At 33.1% G+C, this 21,519-nt stretch overlaps 8 non-coding genes across 8 annotated transcripts; 5 read left to right on the top strand and 3 right to left on the bottom strand.

The window, feature by feature from the left end:
• Nucleotides 1–2,439: 2,439 nt before the first annotated feature.
• Trnas-aga (transfer RNA serine (anticodon AGA)) lies at nt 2,440–2,521 on the top strand. Its single transcript has one exon. It is a non-coding gene; the product is annotated as a tRNA-Ser (tRNA).
• Nucleotides 2,522–3,072: 551 nt separating this feature from the next.
• Trnaw-cca (transfer RNA tryptophan (anticodon CCA)) lies at nt 3,073–3,144 on the bottom strand. The gene has a single exon. It is a non-coding gene; the product is annotated as a tRNA-Trp (tRNA).
• Nucleotides 3,145–3,548: 404 nt separating this feature from the next.
• Trnas-aga (transfer RNA serine (anticodon AGA)) lies at nt 3,549–3,630 on the top strand. Its single transcript has one exon. It is a non-coding gene; the product is annotated as a tRNA-Ser (tRNA).
• Nucleotides 3,631–4,181: 551 nt separating this feature from the next.
• Nucleotides 4,182–4,253, bottom strand: Trnaw-cca (transfer RNA tryptophan (anticodon CCA)). The gene has a single exon. It is a non-coding gene; the product is annotated as a tRNA-Trp (tRNA).
• A 6,831-nt stretch (nt 4,254–11,084) lies between these two features.
• Trnaw-cca (transfer RNA tryptophan (anticodon CCA)) lies at nt 11,085–11,156 on the bottom strand. The gene has a single exon. It is a non-coding gene; the product is annotated as a tRNA-Trp (tRNA).
• A 404-nt stretch (nt 11,157–11,560) lies between these two features.
• On the top strand, nt 11,561–11,642 carry Trnas-aga (transfer RNA serine (anticodon AGA)). Its single transcript has one exon. It is a non-coding gene; the product is annotated as a tRNA-Ser (tRNA).
• Nucleotides 11,643–13,960: 2,318 nt separating this feature from the next.
• Nucleotides 13,961–14,042, top strand: Trnas-aga (transfer RNA serine (anticodon AGA)). Its single transcript has one exon. It is a non-coding gene; the product is annotated as a tRNA-Ser (tRNA).
• Nucleotides 14,043–21,267: 7,225 nt separating this feature from the next.
• On the top strand, nt 21,268–21,349 carry Trnas-aga (transfer RNA serine (anticodon AGA)). Its single transcript has one exon. It is a non-coding gene; the product is annotated as a tRNA-Ser (tRNA).
• Nucleotides 21,350–21,519: the final 170 nt, after the last annotated feature.

Raw genomic sequence — 21,519 nt, 5'->3', positions numbered from 1 at the left:
TAAATCTGCCATCAGAGTCTTTATATACACATTTTATCTTATTTTTAAGATAATTATTCACTAAAACAGCCACACCCCTTCTACCATGTAAACTGTTACTACAATATATATCACCTTCATATAGGTGTTTAACACTATTTACATAAGCATCATCCCAAAATGTTTCTTGTAATAATACCATACTAAATTTTCTATCATGAATAATACTTATAAAATTCTCAAAATTAATTACATTCTTTAAACCATTACAATTAAAAGAACAAATTACCACCATTGCAAAAAGAAAAACAATCTTGCATATAAACTTATCCATTTTTATTTATTTTTACTGTCAACCACCTTTCTTACATTTTTACCAGTCAAATTAGGAGTAGGTTTTGCAATAGATCTCCTTTCAAGTTTCCTCTGTTTTTTCTTAATTTTTTTGGCCATTTTTGCACTGACAAATTTATTTGGGGTGTCATTTTCACCATCAGAACAAATAGAAGACTCATTTTCATTTGCACCTTCCATGGAGACTTCTTCGTCACCAACGAAGGTGCTTTTATCATTAGAGCAACCCTGCTTAATTTCAATTTCATTTTCACTCACCCTAGTGACAATATTGTCCCCAGGAGGAGCGTCATTACTAGCTATTTTTAACTTTTTGCCATCAGAAAAATCCTTGTCTAAATTGATGTTTTCATTAACATCTTCCTCGTTATCTAGATTCAATAGTTCATCGTCTGTTATCTCATTATTACTTTCGGTATCACTGTCCATCTTTCTCTTTCTGTTTTCCTCCTGAGGGTGGCTTTTTGGTTTATTTTGCACCACATTAACTTCTATCGGAACAGTTGTTTTAGGATCAGTATCGGCAACATCTTCCTCTGACCAAACTTCAGACATATCTTCATCATCATTTTCACCGGTAATGTTAACTATTTCCGGACCATTTTCGTCATTCTGTTTGTTGCAAGTACAACGATCGCTTTTTTCTGTGCATGTGTCGCATGTACACACACATGGATGTTTACGACAGTCCTGACAAGGACATACACACGGATCACTTTTACAGAAAGAGCAGGTACATATACATGGGTACTTTTCACATTTAAAGCAGGCGCATATACAGTCTTTTTTCCCACAAATGTTACATTTGCACATACAAAAATAGAAATTACATATTTCACAGTTCTTCTTCTTTTTATATGCTGGAGGTTGATCTTTTTTGGTATTTGAGCTACTTCCACACACACAAAATAACGGTAAATTATGGCAATATTCACATTTACTAGCTTTACATTGTCTCTTTGAATGTCCATATTGGCCACACCCGTGACAAACAAAGTACGGACATTGTTTACGCATATGCTCCGGTGACAAACACTCCGAGCAGACCTTTATCTGGTTGTTATGTACAAGCCGAAAATATTTCGTATCTGAGCCTATTTTGAAAGGTATTGTCCATGGCAAAGCCAACATACCCTGTGGAAATTTGCATTTCATAAATCTTGTCCCGTCTGCTACCTGCGTTCCAGGTATTGCTCGTCTGTATATAGGCGAAACGATTTTCACCCCTTTTGATACTAATTTACTTCTTATATCATCATCCGAAATAAACGATGGAAGTTGCATTATAGAAACAACAGTTATATCCGAATGTAACATGCTGACTTGATATTCATTATTTGCAATATCAATTCCTTCTTGCACTAGACGGAAAGCAGTCTGCTTACTATCTAATGTTATATCATACGACATGGCATCATTTTTGACAACAGCTAACACCGAATTTAAACCAGTGACTGTTTCAATATCTTCAATTACTATTCTTTCACCAATAACATCTGTATTGATTACTTCAATTCTCACAGTACAATCTCTCTGATACGACTTTACATCACGAACATAATTTTGCTTTTGATTATATCCATTCCCAGCACCACGGCTACCATTCCGTTGAGAAAAATAAGATTTTTTACTAGTTTGCTCCATTTCGCCGGTCATTCCGGAAAATTACAAGCAAGCACAGCCCAAATTTGTAAACAAACACTCGAGTGCTCCTAAACGACCCCCCTTTTCCACACGAATAAATCGTCGGATTAGGGGGAACTACAGTTTATAATGACAGTTTCTCTTCTAAATACAACACAGTTTTGTTAGCAAAACATAAATAAATCCTTACTGTTATTATCGAATCATAATATCCTGTTGAAAACAGATTTGTCCACCGGAGCAATTATGACACGTCCATCCTGGGCTGCGCTCAGTTGGGAATCTCCGAATTTAACTCTAGTTACTATAATTTAACAAAGGCTAAGTTTCCTAATTCAGACTTGCTAATGGAAATTTAAGAACTTATCAGATGACTTCCGACTGACGATGTGGCACTTACGACAGGTTGTTGTCGCATCTGGTATTAAGTATAAAGGAGTTAATTTTGGACGAACGTATCAAGTCGTCGTGGCCGAGTGGTTAAGGCGATAGACTAGAAATCTATTGGGGTCTCCCCGCACAGGTTCGAATCCTGTCGACGACGCAGACTTTTTGATATCCACTTTTTGTAATGAATCACACACACTGCTCACTCAACGCGCTCAAAGACAAGTAGGAATCAAAGTTATCGATAAGTTAACCACAGATTGATTCTGTCCTGAAAACGACCATTTTGAATGAATTCAGATGTTAATATGACAGAGTTCATTCAGCTCAACTGTGGACTGAGGAAGATCGTTAAGGTATCATGCATAGAGGAAGAAAAAAGGCACACACTCTCAGTATCAATCCTAACAATTTCGGGGAGATAAACGGTGATTTGCCAGTAAATACTTTGATTTTGATAAAAATCGTTAGCTTTCCTATCTTCCGTCTGAAATTAAATTGTTATTGGAGGAAAACTGTTAGATACAAATTAAGAATAACGTATGTGAGAATCTTTGTGTTTCACTGACATGTAACTTGAACGAGAAACAGGCATCAAGTAGGTATCTCTTTCACTCACACAGTTTTCAATCAGTTTCTTTCAATTGTCACAAACGTTGAATGTGAGACCTTTTCAATATTTCTAGAAAATTGCATCAAAAATACATATGACCCCGACGTGATTCGAACACGCAACCTTCTGATCTGGAGTCAGACGCGCTACCGTTGCGCCACGGAGTCCTTCTTCCAACCTAATGGAATTTTTAGTCTATAACGCTCAGGTTATTATCGATCCTGCTAAACCTGTACCCCTCCCTTTGGCTGTAAAAAAATAAAATCGTGTTTTCCTTACTTTTTGAAAAATATACGATTCAACACGAATCAATCATGATAATTTATAGACAAAATGTTCAAGACAAACTTGAATATTGAAAATATCGCCTGCGGCTACAATCCAAAATTGTTTGCCGAATTTAACTCTAGTTACTATAATTTAACAAAGGCTAAGTTTCCTAATTCAGACTTGCTAATGGAAATTTAAGAACTTATCAGATGACTTCCGACTGACGATGTGGCACTTACGACAGGTTGTTGTCGCATCTGGTATTAAGTATAAAGGAGTTAATTTTGGACGAACGTATCAAGTCGTCGTGGCCGAGTGGTTAAGGCGATAGACTAGAAATCTATTGGGGTCTCCCCGCACAGGTTCGAATCCTGTCGACGACGCAGACTTTTTGATATCCACTTTTTGTAATGAATCACACACACTGCTCACTCAACGCGCTCAAAGACAAGTAGGAATCAAAGTTATCGATAAGTTAACCACAGATTGATTCTGTCCTGAAAACGACCATTTTGAATGAATTCAGATGTTAATATGACAGAGTTCATTCAGCTCAACTGTGGACTGAGGAAGATCGTTAAGGTATCATGCATAGAGGAAGAAAAAAGGCACACACTCTCAGTATCAATCCTAACAATTTCGGGGAGATAAACGGTGATTTGCCAGTAAATACTTTGATTTTGATAAAAATCGTTAGCTTTCCTATCTTCCGTCTGAAATTAAATTGTTATTGGAGGAAAACTGTTAGATACAAATTAAGAATAACGTATGTGAGAATCTTTGTGTTTCACTGACATGTAACTTGAACGAGAAACAGGCATCAAGTAGGTATCTCTTTCACTCACACAGTTTTCAATCAGTTTCTTTCAATTGTCACAAACGTTGAATGTGAGACCTTTTCAATATTTCTAGAAAATTGCATCAAAAATACATATGACCCCGACGTGATTCGAACACGCAACCTTCTGAGCTGGAGTCAGACGCGCTACCGTTGCGCCACGGAGTCCTTCTTCCAACCTAATGGAATTTTTAGTCTATAACGCTCAGGTTATTATCGATCCTGCTAAACCTGTACCCCTCCCTTTGGCTGTAAAAAAATAAAATCGTGTTTTCCTTACTTTTTGAAAAATATACGATTCAACACGAATCAATCATGATAATTTATAGACAAAATGTTCAAGACAAACTTGAATATTGAAAATATCGCCTGCGGCTACAATCCAAAATTGTTTGCCGAATTTAACTCTAGTTACTATAATTTAACAAAGGCTAAGTTTCCTAATTCAGACTTGCTAATGGAAATTTAAGAACTTATCAGATGACTTCCGACTGACGATGTGGCACTTACGACAGGTTGTTGTCGCATCTGGTATTAAGTATAAAGGAGTTAATTTTGGACGAACGTATCAAGTCGTCGTGGCCGAGTGGTTAAGGCGATAGACTAGAAAGGAGACTTCCGGTTTGGACATTCAGCGAGAAGGACGTAATATTCATAGCTGAATTTCAATCGAAATTTTTTTCGTCTTTGGACGAGCCATCCATGGCTTAAGGTGTAAGTGATTACTCTTAGTGACATTTCCTTTGATAATCGAGATTTATTTTCCATATATCTGACATTTTAAAGTGTTTTTGTAACCTCCCTTCACCATGCCTGGTGAAAGGGGGGCGAATAGAACTGTGAAGGAACAGACTGTCCTTGTTGATGTTGGGGACAATAAAAATGTTTCGGCCTTGTCTGTAATAAATAGTGTAGAAGCAGAAGTTGGTGAAGGTGTAGTAGAGGCTTGCGTACCTAAAAGCGGAAATGTTTACGAAATAACTCTTAAAGAATTAGAAGCTGTTGATTTGTTGTGTGACACTGGGTTCAAAGTTAACAATGTGAAATTCCAGCCGAACGCTGTATTTTCAAAGCAAAAAATGGTGAGCTTCCTAAATGTGTCATATTACGTGACGGATGACGAAATTACGAAAAAACTAGAAGATTTCGGTGCAGAACTTATATCACCTATTAAACGCCGAATGCATCCTGGCACGTCCATTGCAGATGGTACAAGGTACGTGGTAGTAAGATTCCCTGAATTTCGTCAAAGTCTACCGTACAGTATGAAATTTTCGACAGGTGTAAATTCGCACGAATACATACGAGTATTACATGACAACCAGAAAAGGGTCTGTTCGAAATGTTTCGAATCCGGCCATGTTTATATCAACTGTCCTGATAATATGTGTTATCGTTGCAAAGAGAGTGGTCATTTGGCACGCAATTGTCCGAAACCACGTTGTGATAATTGTCACCGGTATCCAGCTAACTGTACCTGTGAATTTGTATGGGATCATGATCGTCCTGATACAGAACCCCAAGATGACGTGAATGCTGAAGACTCTAATGTCGAAAATGATAACGTAACTAATGATGAACAAATGGAAGAAGATGAAGAGGTTAACAATGATGATCGTGATGATGTTGATGATACGCTAAATTTAGATGACCGTGATGAAGTAACAGATGATAAAGAAAATTCCGATGTAAATACTGCCCAAGATGAACTAAACCTAGATGAAAATAATGCACAAGATGAACTTATCCTAGATGAAAATCCTAAAACTGATTCCGGTGATGATGATGAACAAACTGAAGTTATGACAGTACATGAACTTTCAAAAGACAATTTAATTGACAATGAAATAAATATTTTGCATAAAAAAGGGGGGTCAAAAAAAGTGAACGAGTCAGTTTCTCATGAGTCAAATGTTGTGGTTGATTCTGATGTTGACAAAAATGCAGAGTCTTCGATTGCCAGTGAGACTGAAATGGAAATAACTGATGAGGAACTGGCTCGTAATATGGGGAAAAAAAGAAGGCGTCGTTTAGTTACTAGCCCCAACCTCACCCCTGAGGATATTAAGAAGATGAAGTCTAATCCTAAGTCCAAACTCCCCCTTAAACAACCAAGTTCAAGTTCATAGGTACACACCTTTATTGTTTATTTTTCTTGTTGATGGTAAATATTGTTAGCATAAATGCTAATGGTCTCAGAGATGTAACAAAGTTTCAGAATTTTACAAAATATTGTACAGAAAATTATTTTGATATTGTTGGTATACAAGAAACCTTTTGGGATGATGGTATTATTCCAAATATTGAAAAATTTTGGGAAGGAAAAATATATTTTTGTAATGGTGTAAACCTGAGACAAGGTGTTGCTTTTTTAGTAAGCAAAAGAGTACAAAATCAAGTGTCGGAAGTACAAAGTTTTGACGGTAGATGTATCCATATTTCCTTTAAACAGGAGGATAAAACTATTGATATAATTAATTGCTATGTTCCAAACATAATGCAAGAAAAAATTACGTTTTTTGAGAGACTTACTTCTAAAATGCCGAATTCGGAAAATATTATTTTACTAGGTGATATGAATACATCTCTGTCAAATCTTGATCGTTGTGGTAAAACAGAACACACACAAGATAAAGCATACAAAAAACTCACAAACATTTGTGACATGTCTAACTTGTATGATGTATGGCGAGCGAGAAATCAAAATGCACGAACCTTCTCTTGGCGTCGTATCGTTCAAAATGTCCTAATACAAAGTAGAATTGACCACATTTTCATTCCGAAAGCATATTCACAATTCGTCAAAAACGTGTATTATAAACATAATACATTCAGTGACCACTCTTTTGTTAATCTAAATATAGATTTTACTGAAATTGAGAGAGGCCCAGGGTTATGGATATTTAATAATTTGTTATTACACGACGAGGATTATGTTCAAAAAATTTCACGACTAATTGAAAAAGAAAAAAGCTGTAGACTTTTTGATGATGAGCCGCTTATTTGGTATGATAATTTAAAATTTAAAATTAAACAATTATCAAAATCATATGCGCAAAATAAATCGCGTATTGAAAAGTCAGAATATTTTAAGCTTCAAAATGAATATGAAAAACTATCGTCTATGGCGGTAAATAATGTAAATTTTGATGTAAATAAGTTCGAAGAAATGAAACTAAAACTTAAAACATATGAAGATAAAATTTGTAAAGGTGCAATATTGCGCTCAAAGGCTCAATGGGCTATAGACGGTGATAAAAGTTCTAAATATTTTTTGCAACTTGAAAAATATAAACAAAATAGTAACGCTGTAAAAGAATTAAAAACGACAGAGGGCAAAATTTTAAAAACTACAGATGAAATTTTAGAAGAAGTACATAAATTTTATAAAGAGTTATACTCTAGTACAGTGATAGATAAAGATAAAGCAAAAGAAATTTTGGAATTTATTTCTGAAAAAGTTTCTGATGAAGACAGTGAAAATTTAGAAACCGATTTAACTCTCATGAAATTAAATCGTCATTATTTGGCATGTCAAAAAATAAATCACCAGGTCCTGATGGACTAACAGTTGAGTTCTTTTGTAAATTTTTTCATTTGTTTGGTGAGATTTTTCTTAAAATTTTTAAAGTTATAGAAGAAGAACATATATTAACAAGATCCATGCGGCATGGTATAATAAACTTAGTTTATAAAAACAAAGGGGATAAAAATTCTTTAAAAAATTTTAGACCGATATCTTTGCTTTGTGTAGACTACAAAATAATTGCTAGAATAATGTCTAATAGATTAAAATTTGTTCTGCCGAAACTAGTGTCTAGTTTTCAAACATGTTGCATATTAGGCCGTGACATTGCAGACACTACATCAAGTATAAGAGATTTAATTGAAATAATTGAAAATGATGATTTAGAAGCCTATCTTATAAAAGTTGATCAGGAAAAAGCTTTTGATAAGGTTGACCATGACTATCTGTTTCTAGTTTTAGAAAAATTTGGTTTTGGCCCTAAATTTATGCAGTGGATTAAAATATTCTATAATAATGTAAACAGCAGTGTAAAATGTAATGGTTTCCTTACAAAATATGTTAAACTTAATAATTCAATAAAACAAGGGTGTCCAGTTTCTGCTCTCCTCTATGTATTGGTGGCAGAACCATTAGGTCAAGCTATAATTAAAAATAAAAATATCCAGAGTGTAAATATCCCAAAGTCAAATGTAAATGCTAAAATATTTCAACACGCAGATGACACAAATATTTTTACTTCAAATAAAGAATCTGTAAATGAAACTTTCAAAATTCTAAATTTGTACAGTGAAGCTTCTGGAGCTAAAATTAACAGACAAAAATCTGAAATTATGTGCTTAGGTTCTGGCAATATTACTGATTCAGAGTTACATAAACTAAATATACAAAAATGTGAAAATGTAACAAAAGTTTTAGGCATATATGTTGGAAAAGATAAAGAGTTATGTGAAATTCTAAACTGGAAAGATAAAATAAAAAAGATAAAAACAATTTTATTCTTTTGGAATAAAAGAGATTTAACTTTACCAGGTCGAGCTACAGTTTTAACTTCCCTTATAATGTCGAGGTTATATTATACTGTAACTGTATGTCCATTGCCAGAAAAAGTTAAAAATGAAATCCGTCTAATTGTTATAAAGTTTCTTTGGCAAAATAAATCACATTTAGTAAAATATCAAAGTGTAGTAGGTACAAAACTTGAAGGTGGATTAAATATTCCTGATATTTTTCTAAAAATGCAAGCCTTTAGACTAAAATTTCTTAAAAAATATTTGGATCCTAAATGTCAATCAATCTGGAAAGGTGCGTTTGATTACTTTATTACTAAAATCGATAATATGGATTTAAAACAAGATATTGTGTATACGCATTTAAATTCAAAACAGATTAAACACTTACCACTTTATTATCAAGAAATGATAAACGCATATTATAAAATAAAAGCCGATTTCAAAATCGATTTTCAAGTGCAACATGTATATAATAATCCGCTGTTTTGTAATCCAAATATAACATGCAACGGTAAAATGCTTCTGTTTGAAAAATTCATTCAAACAGGCTTGATACGGATAAAAGACATTTGCTATGAATTTATGCCGGGTTTCTTCACATCAAATTCAATAGATGAAATAATAAAACAAAAATTTCCTGATGAAAAAACAGAACAAATAAAAACAGCTTTCGAAAAAATCATACGATGTATTCCTGAAGAGTGGAAAGAACTATTAAAATCCGAAAATCCTCTGAATGTTGAAAATGCTCCGATTGTTAAAATTTGTTTAGATAATGACAGAGAAATTCATTTTAGAAGTGCTGTGACGAAATTATTTTACAGCCTTCTTCTGTCAAATTTTTTTGAAACGCCCTCTGCTGAAAAGCATTGGGAGGAGCAGTATCCGCCTCTCAATTTCAAAAGTCTTTATTTGGTTGTCAATCAGAGTTGTTTACCTCCTGATTGTCATTGTTTAAATTATAGGATTGTCCATCGAGCTATTTTTACACTTGAAAAGTTGGTCAGAATAGGTCAGGCAGATACAGGCACATGCAAAGCATGCGGCCAAGGTATAGAGAATCTTGGTCACCTGTTTGTACATTGTCAAAAGATTCAACCACTTCATGATTACCTGAAAGACACATTACACAACATATTTATTAATTACCCACCTGACATGGTTAATTCCATTGATTATGAACAGTTATTTTTACTTGGTTTTTTAAAACGTTCACAAGATATTAATACTTATTTGCTAAACTTTTTCCTTAGTGTAGCCCGAGTTTGCATATTCAAAACACGGAATTTAAAAGTTTTTCATGACAAAGAAATAGATGCATTACGTTTTTTCAAATACACAATAAGAAAATACATTGAATACGCATACACGTATTATAAAATGACACAACAAAGACAATTATTCTACAAATATTTTTTACACAAAAACACTTTATTAGATATTCAAAACGACAACATAGTTTTGTTTGTCTAGACAGTTACTTCTATTTGATTGGTTGTTAGAACAATAGATCACATTCCAACGTAAAATTATCGATCGCACTTAGGTGTGTTTGACTTTTGAAAATACTTTGGAGTTGTCTCGCTTTCAATATAGAATTTGTCCACCGTCTATTCATATAGACTTTTTTGAAAAATGAATCGCTATAAAAAAAAAAAAAAAAAACATATATGCTGTATATAATTCTTTTAACTTTTAAAACATGTACATCTAGATGTATTTTATTTTTTTACTAATGTAGGAGGATAACTACTAACAACTCTGTATATAACAAAATTCTCACCAACGAGGGATGTCTCAATGGTGACAGTATGTAAATATGTAATAAAAATTTTATTAATGATAAAAAAGCGATAGACTAGAAATCTATTGGGGTCTCCCCGCACAGGTTCGAATCCTGTCGACGACGCAGACTTTTTGATATCCACTTTTTGTAATGAATCACACACACTGCTCACTCAACGCGCTCAAAGACAAGTAGGAATCAAAGTTATCGATAAGTTAACCACAGATTGATTCTGTCCTGAAAACGACCATTTTGAATGAATTCAGATGTTAATATGACAGAGTTCATTCAGCTCAACTGTGGACTGAGGAAGATCGTTAAGGTATCATGCATAGAGGAAGAAAAAAGGCACACACTCTCAGTATCAATCCTAACAATTTCGGGGAGATAAACGGTGATTTGCCAGAAAATACTTTGATTTTGATAAAAATCGTTAGCTTTCCTATCTTCCGTCTGAAATTAAATTGTTATTGGAGGAAAACTGTTAGATACAAATTAAGAATAACGTATGTGAGAATCTTTGTGTTTCACTGACATGTAACTTGAACGAGAAACAGGCATCAAGTAGGTATCTCTTTCACTCACACAGTTTTCAATCAGTTTCTTTCAATTGTCACAAACGTTGAATGTGAGACCTTTTCAACATTTCTAGAAAATTGCATCAAAAATACATATGACCCCGACGTGATTCGAACACGCAACCTTCTGATCTGGAGTCAGACGCGCTACCGTTGCGCCACGGAGTCCTTCTTCCAACCTAATGGAATTTTTAGTCTATAACGCTCAGGTTATTATCGATCCTGCTAAACCTGTACCCCTCCCTTTGGCTGTAAAAAAATAAAATCGTGTTTTCCTTACTTTTTGAAAAATATACGATTCAACACGAATCAATCATGATAATTTATAGACAAAATGTTCAAGACAAACTTGAATATTGAAAATATCGCCTGCGGCTACAATCCAAAATTGTTTGCCGAATTTAACTCTAGTTACTATAATTTAACAAAGGCTAAGTTTCCTAATTCAGACTTGCTAATGGAAATTTAAGAACTTATCAGATGACTTCCGACTGACGATGTGGCACTTACGACAGGTTGTTGTCGCATCTGGTATTAAGTATAAAGGAGTTAATTTTGGACGAACGTATCAAGTCGTCGTGGCCGAGTGGTTAAGGCGATAGACTAGAAATCTATTGGGGTCTCCCCGCACAGGTTCGAATCCTGTCGACGACGCAGACTTTTTGATATCCACTTTTTGTAATGAATCACACACACTGCTCACTCAACGCGCTCAAAGACAAGTAGGAATCAAAGTTATCGATAAGTTAACCACAGATTGATTCTGTCCTGAAAACGACCATTTTGAATGAATTCAGATGTTAATATGACAGAGTTCATTCAGCTCAACTGTGGACTGAGGAAGATCGTTAAAGGGAAATTCCGCGATTTTTTACTTATCATCTAATTATGTTCATCTTAACATAAAAAAACACATTTGCAAAGTTTTAAATTTATATTCCTTCTAATAACGGAGAAAATCAAGTATTTGTAACTTTTTTGGTTGAATTCTCGAGTGGGTCGTGACGTATTAGCCCGATTTATTGAATTCTGGGAAAAAATAAAATCTGTTTAACTCTTATAGCTTATCGACAATATACGTAATTAAAAGCGCACAGCTGACGAATGGTCGTAGTTATTAACCACAATATAATAATGAACGAAAATGAATATGCATATACCGTTTTGTATTCATTGAATTAAACTCCTATAAAATTATATGTCTCTGTCTCTAGTAAATGTTTGTGAATAAATTTAATTAATTATTGTTGAGATTTTATTCATAAAATATTTATTGAACATTTTTACTATTTACTTGTCTATTTACCGTTATTGTTTTGATAATCATTTCAATGCAACTAATGTGTGAGCAGAGTGTGTATATTATTTTGTAAAGGTCACTGTATATTTCTCGGCTTGAGGTCAATTCGTTTACCTTGTAGCTATTTAGCCGCAGGTGTGAGTTCAAGCGTACACAGGTATAAATGTTGTTATTTGGAAAGGATATACAGAAAGGATTAGAAAGAGTATGATGTCACGATGTTAATACACTAAGATTTAATACACGATGAGAATAAAGATTCAATAATTAAATTGTGTAAATTAATTGAAAATAAAATTCAGATTCGTAAATCCGAAAATGTATAAAAATAAAAGGAAACAATTTTTGATTACTTTCTTAGCGGCAATTGGCGTAAAGATTCAAATATGAAGTAAAAAATAGTAGTTTTAATCTTTAATAAAAACTAAATGCAATATTACCCAATTTGATATACCATTGTACATCTGTTTGATATCATTGACTTTACCGGAATTTCTTAACTTGTATTCAAATCTGGCTGTGTTTAAATGCTAATGAAACTATTGCAATTTTAAAGTTTTTAATTGACAAAAAAATACAACATACATGGGTTTTTTTTTAGTTTCTTTTTAACATTTTATTCTTACATATTTAAATTCATTTGACAATCATTTACACGAACTTTTTGTGAAAAAATACCAATTATCTAAGCTAAGGCATTATTTTTTTTTAAGGATTTTTGAGGATTTTTTTTTTAATTCTATGATAATAGTTGTGCAATGTTGAACATGATAGCCGTCATTAATCCAAATAAGTAATACAGAAGTTGTAATAAAAGTTATATTTTAGTCATGCATAACTGATATTGACGAATTTAGAATAGTTCATTCATACATCGTTGTTCTTAAAACAATCATTATTAGAATACATGTAAGTTTCCTGACGTATAAGAGCCATTGAGGATGAGCTCCAGAGAAAGCAGACTAGTAGCGTTTCGTTCGTTTGTTTGTTGGGAAAGGAGAGGAAATGCAACCGCTTGTACAGATAAACAACAGAATTACCATACAAGCATTTATAGTCAACACAATCAGAAACAGTTCCCATCGTTAGACGGGGAATATGAAGGCTTTCAAGAATGAACAAGTGACATGTCTAACTCGAACAGTTAGAAAACGGACTATCGACATCGACCGCTTGTTCTTGATAGTTGAAATTGTATGCATATATACGTATACGTTTATGATAGTGATGAGTTCTTGTGTCTGACAAAAACTAAATTCCTTCATGGTTATATCTTGCCATACGTTTATATTGGTTTGTAAGGTGATTACTCAAAATCGATCCTGCTAAACCTGTACCCCTCCCTTTGGCTGTAAAAAAATAAAATCGTGTTTTCCTTACTTTTTGAAAAATATACGATTCAACACGAATCAATCATGATAATTTATAGACAAAATGTTCAAGACAAACTTGAATATTGAAAATATCGCCTGCGGCTACAATCCAAAATTGTTTGCCGAATTTAACTCTAGTTACTATAATTTAACAAAGGCTAAGTTTCCTAATTCAGACTTGCTAATGGAAATTTAAGAACTTATCAGATGACTTCCGACTGACGATGTGGCACTTACGACAGGTTGTTGTCGCATCTGGTATTAAGTATAAAGGAGTTAATTTTGGACGAACGTATCAAGTCGTCGTGGCCGAGTGGTTAAGGCGATAGACTAGAAATCTATTGGGGTCTCCCCGCACAGGTTCGAATCCTGTCGACGACGCAGACTTTTTGATATCCACTTTTTGTAATGAATCACACACACTGCTCACTCAACGCGCTCAAAGACAAGTAGGAATCAAAGTTATCGATAAGTTAACCACAGATTGATTCTGTCCTGGAAACGACCATTTTGAATGAATTCAGATGTTAATATGACAGAGTTCATTCAGCTCAACTGTGGACTGAGGAAGATCGTTAAGGTATCATGCATAGAGGAAGAAAAAAGGCACACACTCTCAGTATCAATCCTAACAATTTCGGGGAGATAAACGGTGATTTGCCAGTAAATACTTTGATTTTGATAAAAATCGTTAGCTTTCCTATCTTCCGTCTGAAATTAAATTGTTATTGGAGGAAAACTGTTAGATACAAATTAAGAATAACGTATGTGAGAATCTTTGTGTTTCACTGACATGTAACTTGAACGAGAAACAGGCATCAAGTAGGTATCTCTTTCACTCACACAGTTTTCAATCAGTTTCTTTCAATTGTCACAAACGTTGAATGTGAGACCTTTTCAATATTTCTAGAAAATTGCATCAAAAATACATATGACCCCGACGTGATTCGAACACGCAACCTTCTGATCTGGAGTCAGACGCGCTTTTTTTTTTTTTTTTTTTTTTTTTTTTATCTTTATTAAAATAAGACATCATATTATACACATTAAAATACATAAAACATTATCACAAGTGTCAATATCAATTCAAAATGTCTATAACATTCAATTTCAAGCTTCTTTATAAATGTCTACATGACACAATCATTTTAGATATTCAAATTTCTACAATTTAAATATTATATCATCATCTACTTCTTTAACCAGAAGATTATCAAGCAAAAATTTCTTTTCAAACAAAGAATTCATTTTACATTTTTGACACATATACACATAAAAGTACATGACATAATGTTTCAGTGTGTACTTGAAAAGTTGAACTAAATTTACATTTGTTTTGCCATTCATTATAATATTCCTTCTTCTAAATATACAATATCTTGCAGTTGAAAGCAAAAAGTTAACAAAACAGTCATTTACACCTTTCATTTTCCAATTTAACCCAAATAGTAGCAAATGTTCACTCTGTACAGCACTTATTTTGTCAGAATCACAATTTTCAAATAATTTTACAAACAATTCAGACAAATAGTTATGAAATTCTAAAAGTTCATCACAGTTTATAAACATATGTAAAAGATCTTCAATTTCACTACCACAAACATCACATAAATCATCATCAGACCATCCAATTCTTTTGAATTTACTTTTAGTAAATATACAATTATGAAGTATTTTGTAATCTAGTTCAATAAACTTTGCAGGTTTCCAGAATAAATTTACATTACACCACATTATTCTAAAGTCATTATCATCAATATTGAACAGTGTTTTCCACATTTCAACACCACATGGATCTTTACAAATATCATCTAGTAAACAATTATACAGCTTATTAACAGTACACAATGGTAATTCAAATGGTACATAATTAATAATAACAGAAATGTCTATTGTTCTTTTTGTATTCCTATGATGCAATTCACTTTGCACGGTCTGCTTCCAGTCATCAGGTATAGCACATATTAAACAATGATAACGATCAATTACATTATTTACATTTGCATTTTCAAATACATTTTGTATTATTTCAACAATAGCACAATCAGGCAAAAACCCTGTTTTAACCTCATAACATATATCCTTAAGAGTGATAATACCAGCATTTATAAAATCATACCAAAGTATTGGTTTATCCTTCAGAACAATCTCCGGATTCCTAAACAGTGGTTGATCATATATATTTTCTACACTTAATTTCAATTCAGACTTCTGTCTCAAGATGTACCAAGCTTCTAACATTTCTATATACACAGTCGGTAAACATTTTAACTCACAATGTGGTACTTGAATAAACAATACTTCTAAACCAAGATTCATATTATAAATCTTTGACACAAAATATTTAAAAGTATGCTTCCATAGTACATCATATTCATCATTTATCAATCTTCCTAAAAACTTTAGTCTAAATGCATGTATTTTACATTTCATGTCAACTAATTGCAAACCTCCATTACATTTAGGATTTATTATAACATTATAATTCACCAAATGAGATCTCTTATTCCATACAAAATTAACACATAAAATCTTTATCTCATTATAAGCCCATTCTGGGATAGAGGATACAAAAAGCGTATACCAAAATCTAGACATCATTAACGTATTTACAACAACAACTCTACCCTGCAAGGTTAATTGCCTTTGTAACCATATATTCAAAAGAGATTTTAATTTTGATATCTTTTCTTTCCAATTTAGATCATCACATATATTTCTATTTTTTCCAACATAAACACCAAGTAACTGTACATTATTATCACATACTTGTAAACCATACTCCTGTTTTTCTACAGGTGACAAATCTCCCTTTCCAACACACAAAATTTCAGATTTTTGTCTATTAATTTTAGCACCAGTTGCTTTACTATATAAATCAAAAACTTTGAAAACTTCTGATATAGATTGTTTATTACAAACAGATAAAGTTGTATCGTCTGCATGCTGAAAAATTAGTCCTTCTTTTCCACTATTTGGAACAACAATACCTTTTATCAAATCATTTTTAACAATCTTACTATGTAAAGGCTCAGCAGCTAAAACATACAATAATGCACTTATAGGACAGCCTTGTCTAATACCATTCTTAATACAAAAATAGTTTGTTAAGAAACCATTGCATTTTACTGCACTATTAATACCATTATAAAATATTTCTATCCATTTGATAAATTTATCTCCAAAACCATATCTTTTCAAAACCTTCAATAAATATGAGTGGCTCACTCTATCAAAAGCCTTTTCTTGATCAATTTTAATAATATAACCTTCAAGTTCATCCCTTTCAATAATTTCTATGATATCTCTAACATTTGCTACATTATTAGATATATCTCGACCCATTATACAACAAGTTTGGTCAACAGAAACAATTTTTGGTAATACAGTTTTAAATCTATTTGCCATTATTCTGGCCAAAATTTTATAATCAACCTGTAACAGAGATATCGGTCTATAATTTTTAAGCGATCTTCTGTCACCTTTTTTCTTAAATACAAGACTTATAACACCACATTTCATTGATCTACTTAAAAATCCCTTTTGTTGAATAGTATTATACAGTTTCATAAGTACATACTTAAGCTCAGAATAAAAATGACAATAAAACTCAACAGTAAGTCCGTCTGATCCTGGACTTTTATTTTTGGACATTTGAGATAATGCTTTTATTATTTCATCAAACGAAATATCTGACTCACATAATTGATGATCATTTTCATCTATTTTTACATCTACACAATCTAATATTTCATTCATTTTTATATCATCAGTATTAATACAAGTATACAATTCTTTATAAAAATCATATTGCAAATCTAAAATACCATTAATGTCATTAACACATTCATTATTCACATTCAACAATTCCTTTACAGAATTATTCTCCTGTTTATATTTTTCTAAATTTAAAAAATATTTTGTATTTTTGTCTGATTCCACAGCCCAAACAGCTTTAGATCTGAGAACAGCACCTCTACATTTTTCCAATTCATATTGAGACAATTCTAATCTCAAACTTTCCAATTTAGCTATATCAATATCATTGCCGTTGGCAGCTTTTTCACATAAATTATTAATTTGCTTTTCTAATCTAAAATAATCTCTTCTATTTTCTTTAGCTATAGAAGAAGAAAAGATTTGGGAATATCTTTTAATTTTATACTTTAGATTATCCCACCATATCAAAATATCTCTTTCATATAATTCATTTTCTCTTTCTACAGTTATAATTTTCTTAACTCTTCTAACATACTGTTCATTATGTAAAAGTGTATTGTTAAGAATCCACAAACCAGGACCCTTTTCTATATTATTACAGTTTACATTCAATATAACAAAAGCATGATCACTTAAACTAGTTAAGTTATAATATACATTTTGAATACATGGTGACAACTGTCTACTAACTAAAAAATAATCTATCCTACTCTGTTGTAATTCATTATTACTAATACGTTTCCATGAAAATATTCTACTGTGTGTGTTTCTAGCACGCCACACATCATACACATTATTATTATTAACTATTTCATATAATTTTCTACATGGTTCATCTACAATATGTTTTGTTTTGCCACCTCTGTCTAAATGAGACAAACTAGTATTGAAGTCGCCTCCAATAATCAGATTGTCCATATTCTCCGTATACAGTTTTACAAATTCAAAGAACTCTGATCTTTCAGTTACCGTATTTGGCGCATATAAAGATATAATATTATACAATTTTTCATTCTCAATAAATGTTACATGTAAAAATCTACCTTTTTCATCAGAATAAACAAATTTTATTTTATCTTTACAATAATTATTTGAAAGTACAGCAACACCTTGTCTACAATTCAAACCATTATTACAAGTGATTTTACCTGGATATAAATGCTTAATACTATCTATATAACTATTATCCCAAAAAGTCTCCTGTAAAAGTACAATACTAATTTTTTTATCATCAATAACACTAACAAAGTTCTGAAAATTATTTACACATCTAAGACCATTACAATTAAATGAACATATGAGCACCATTGCAAAAATGAAATAAAATAAAATTACATATTTATCCATTGTTTACATCTTAGTACTTTCACATGTTTGACCTACAGATCTAACACCTTTACCATCTAGATTAGGAGGAGGGTTTAACCTTGATCTCCTTTCAAGCTTTCTCTGTTTTTTTTTTAATTTTCGAGCTTCCTTAGCACTAATAAACTGACCAACAATTTTAATATCAACATCACTATTTGTATCCAGTATTTCTACTGAACTTTCATACCCATCACCAGAACAGACAGACAATTCTTCAATTTCTTTTGCACCTTCAGTGGTGATAACTTCATCACCAACCGGGGTGCTAATCATTTCATTCAATGAGAGACTATTATCCATATCAACATCATTAATTCCACCACTCTCTCCTACAACAGCATCGCAGGAAAGATTGGTGTCATCATCTCTCTTGATTTTTTTACCTTCACTTAATTCCCTGTCTGTTCCAGCTACAATATTTTCACTAACAACTATGTCATTTTCAATTGAACCATCTGTTCTATGATCATCATTGTCACCAGTACCATCCTCTGAAATCGGACGCTTCCTCTTTAAACCATCTTGAACCCCATTTTGCTCATTGTGCACTTCTACTTCCACTACTGTTAGCTTTGAGACTTCTGTTTTTCGCACTTTTTCTAAACCACCACTGTCCTGTTGTTCTTCACCTTCAATACATTTTTCACTCAGTTTACTTTCATTGTCATGAACATTTTCACTGAAAGTAGACTTTACGAAAGTTTCTGTATCCTCCTCATCTGCACTATTTACATCTGGTCTTATTTGTATTATAACGTCTGAATTGCTGTCATTAGCTACCATACAAATACAATCTTCTGATGGTTGATCACATTCTGTGCATCGACATACACACGGAACTTTGAAACAATCATTACAAGGACAAACGCACGGGTCACTTCGGCAATTGTGACATTTACATACACATGGAACTGTGTCACATGTGTAGCAAGTACATGTACATTTCAAGTTTGCATTTCCGCAAATTCTACATTTACACATGCAGAAATATTCTCCACAGTCTGGACAATTTTTATTATTTTCTTCTCGGTTACGGTTTTCACGTTCCCATCTGGCTGAAGGCTTACAAACACATTTCAACGGCAAATTACGGCAAAATTTACACTTTTTTGCTCGACAACTTTTCAATGCATGTCCAGTTTCTCCACAACCATAACACAGAAAATGTGGACAATCTTTTCTCATGTGCTCAGGAGACGAACACTCTGAGCAAACCTTTGTTTGGTTGTTATGAACCACACGATAGTATTTGGTATCGGTGCCAAATTTAAAAGGCATTGACCACGGCAGGGCTACTACCCCTGGAGGAAACTTACACCTCATGAATCGTGTGCCATCAGCAACCTGAGTCCCAGGTACGGTTCGTCTGTAAACAGGTGAAACTACTTTCACTCCTTTACTTTCAATCTTACTTGTAATCTCATCGTCACAAATATAGGACGGTAGTTTTATAACTGAAACTACAGTTATGTCCGAAAACATCATACTACATTCAAAATCTCTATTGGCAATTTCTACGCCTCGTAACATCTTAAACGCATTCTCTTTCGAGTCAAAGGTTACATCATATGACGATAAATCGCATCGTACTACTGCTAATACAGAATTCAGTCCGGTTAAAGTCTCAATATCATCTATCACAACATTTTCTCCAATTACTTGTGTAGGAATTTTTTCCACCCTTACAGTACATTCTCGCTGATAATATTTATTATCAGTCACATAATTCTGTTTAGAAAACCGATTTCTTTTTTCCTTTGGGTTTCTACGAGAATTTCCTACATTCGGACGATTCGGCTCCAACTGAGACATTTTTAAATTCCAAAGCAAGCACTGCCTAACAAAAAAAGTCAAGTGCACCCAAGTCGACCCCCCTCCTCCAAACGATTAAATCGTCCGAGTAGGGGTAAACAGCATATATATAAACAGTTTATCAGTTCCAAAATGTCAAATACAATGCAATGTTTATCAGAATTACCTTTGTTTATGAATATATCATATATAATCCGTTGAATTCAACGAAATTTTTCCGGAGACTTGTTTACACTTCCATCTTGGGCTGTGCTCAATTCATCAGTCTGGAGTCAGACGCGCTACCGTTGCGCCACGGAGTCCTTCTTCCAACCTAATGGAATTTTTAGTCTATAACGCTCAGGTTATTATCGATCCTGCTAAACCTGTACCCCTCCCTTTGGCTGTAAAAAAATAAAATCGTGTTTTCCTTACTTTTTGAAAAATATACGATTCAACACGAATCAATCATGATAATTTATAGACAAAATGTTCAAGACAAACTTGAATATTGAAAATATCGCCTGCGGCTACAATCCAAAATTGTTTGCCGAATTTAACTCTAGTTACTATAATTTAACAAAGGCTAAGTTTCCTAATTCAGACTTGCTAATGGAAATTTAAGAACTTATCAGATGACTTCCGACTGACGATGTGGCACTTACGACAGGTTGTTGTCGCATCTGGTATTAAGTATAAAGGAGTTAATTTTGGACGAACGTATCAAGTCGTCGTGGCCGAGTGGTTAAGGCGATAGACTAGAAATCTATTGGGGTCTCCCCGCACAGGTTCGAATCCTGTCGACGACGCAGACTTTTTGATATCCACTTTTTGTAATGAATCACACACACTGCTCACTCAACGCGCTCAAAGACAAGTAGGAATCAAAGTTATCGATAAGTTAACCACAGATTGATTCTGTCCTGAAAACGACCATTTTGAATGAATTCAGATGTTAATATGACAGAGTTCATTCAGC

The sequence above is a fragment of the Mytilus edulis genome, chromosome 12, assembly GCF_963676685.1.
Source record: "Mytilus edulis chromosome 12, xbMytEdul2.2, whole genome shotgun sequence".
NCBI lineage: Eukaryota > Metazoa > Mollusca > Bivalvia > Mytilida > Mytilidae > Mytilus > Mytilus edulis.
This window is presented reverse-complemented; position numbering and strand designations above follow the sequence as displayed.